A 2420-nucleotide genomic window follows, 5' to 3' on the forward strand; every position below is an offset into this window, starting at 1 on the left:
GTGTCCACAAAAAACTAAAAAATAAATATAAAAAAAATCTCTCTCTCTTTAAAAAAGATTTAATTACATGGATATAAGTAATAGACTACTTAAGAAAAGAGAAAGAGAGATAGACACAAAAATGTGGAAGAAACAAAGCATGTTATTATGAGAGTCAAAAGAACGAACCGAATGTGAACTGGAGAGAAATGAACATTATGTTCCACAGTGATTTTTCCTGTGGCTCCAGTTAAATTCAGCCTTATGCATATATTTTGCATTTAGTTGCCATTTTTGGTCATGCAAGTTTTAAATTTTATGGAAAACTGACTTATGATATAACAAGCTTTTCATGTTATATTTATACTGTTTACTACTTACTGATTATTTGTGAACTAATTACTTCATATCACAGAACCATGTTCTAATACTACAGAGAAGGAGAACATAGGTAGATTAGAAATTCTTATTTATTATTCCATAGGAGATGAAAACTCATCTTTTAAACACTTTTAACCTCTAATGGTAATGAGGGTGAATATAACCCAATGTTCAACTTAAAAACAAATGCTCTAATTCATTGGCAAGATACAATTATGGGAACTTATGACAGCCCATATCAGTGTGGTGTATTCTTTTTGACAATTCATTTTCCTATAGACTACCTCTTCAAACCAGCTAAGTTTGCATTTACAACAAGAATTTATTATCCAAATATTAACAGTAATGGCAACATTTGTCTTGATATTCTAAGATCACAATGGTCTCTTGCTTTAACTATTTCTAAAGTTCTTTTATCCATTTTTCATTGCTATGTGATCCAAACCCAGATGACCCTTTAGTGCCAGATATTGCACAGATCCATAAAACAGACATAAGCACAACAGAATATCTTGGGAATGGACTCAAAAGTATGCCATGTGATGGTACCTTAAAGTCAGTATAACTTGCATTATAGCTGGAATAAATTTTAAATTACTTTTTTTAAAAAAAGTGATGCAAGTTTTAAATGTATTGGAAATATACAACAGAAAATATTTGTTTTGAGTATTGAACTTAGATGTGAATGCTATCTAAACTCTGGGTTTCAGAACCTCACATCTCAAAAAAAGTGGAGGAGAAAAATGTCACGGAAGTAAGAAGGCAGAAGCACAAACCAATTACTTATAGTAGAAGGAGAAGTTAGAGTTCTGGAATTCCTCTTCATGTTTATCTCCCCATCTAACCTGTATGTGATAGGACTAGGATTGAGTTGGGTATGAGAAGAAACAGAATAAATGAAAAGTTTAAGTCAATAATACATTTCACAAGTTAACATTAGCAATTTAAACTTAAAAACAGATGAGGAAAATATGCCTACTATGATCATTCAAAATAGATTCATCTTTTCTCTAACCTCCTAATGCAATGTTCCTACAAACATATTTCATTTTAGGTATTTGCCTTTGAATGTTAAGAATAATATTCAGTCAAAGTTTGTGATTGTAAACTCTAATATGTGAACTAGTGCCTTCCAACAGAAAATAATGTAAGGCATAATTGAGTTGCCTATGTAGGTTTAACATTTTATTTCATACATTAAATAAAGCAAACATAAATAGGTGAAATTAATTTTACTATATATTTATTTATTCTGATCTAAAATGTTGTTGTATTAACAAGTAATAAATATACAACTTAATAGTGAGATATTGTACATTATTTTTCATCCTAAGTTTCTGAAATTCAGTGTATAGTTTAAAAGTAGAGTACATTCCCTTATCACCATTTTTTTTTTACTAAATAGCCACGTGTAAGTGGTGGTTACCATAATGGACAATGTAGGTGTAATTAACATTATAGAAACATCACTCCACCACAATTACAAACGTAATAAAATATATTCACCACAATTACAAATGTAATAAAATATATACTATTTATGTTTTGACAGTCATACTCCTTTGGGTAATAGAGAAAATGTCATGCCTCTTTGTGCTTTTTATTTTAGGAATGTCCTTATAGAATACTTCCAGAGCATAACTTTTGGATACTGCACACTGCACATCTTATCTCAAGTGTAATGAACTGCTCCCACTTCAAATGTTTAAATTACAATATTTGTGAAGAATTATTTATACATTTTAATTATGATACATGACTGAGTATGTATTGGCCTTAGTTAAAACTGATTGGTTGACAAAAATTTCCATTTTTTATAGATGTTTAATCAATCCATTATTAACTTTGGTTTCAGTTCTCTTCTTTAGAAAGTATTATGTATATTTTCTGGCCTGTAACATTTTTGGCTCTTGAAACCCTCATAGGCTCTGGGCCTTGTGGCCCTAATGCTATAAATCCTCCCTGGAACAACACCATTTTCCACATACCTGCTCGTAAAACACAGGAATGATCCTATTGTAGCTCTCAATGAAATTGTCACCTAAAGAAGGATTTTATTC

The 2420-nt window shown here is 30.5% G+C and overlaps 1 pseudogene; it reads left to right on the plus strand.

Moving 5' to 3' along the window:
- Window positions 1-557: 557 nt before the first annotated feature.
- Window positions 558-903, plus strand: LOC143641226 (ubiquitin-conjugating enzyme E2 D3 pseudogene; annotated as a pseudogene).
- Window positions 904-2420: the final 1517 nt, after the last annotated feature.

This window comes from Callospermophilus lateralis, unplaced genomic scaffold (assembly GCF_048772815.1).
Source record: "Callospermophilus lateralis isolate mCalLat2 unplaced genomic scaffold, mCalLat2.hap1 Scaffold_91, whole genome shotgun sequence".
NCBI classification, from domain to species: Eukaryota; Metazoa; Chordata; class Mammalia; order Rodentia; family Sciuridae; genus Callospermophilus; species Callospermophilus lateralis.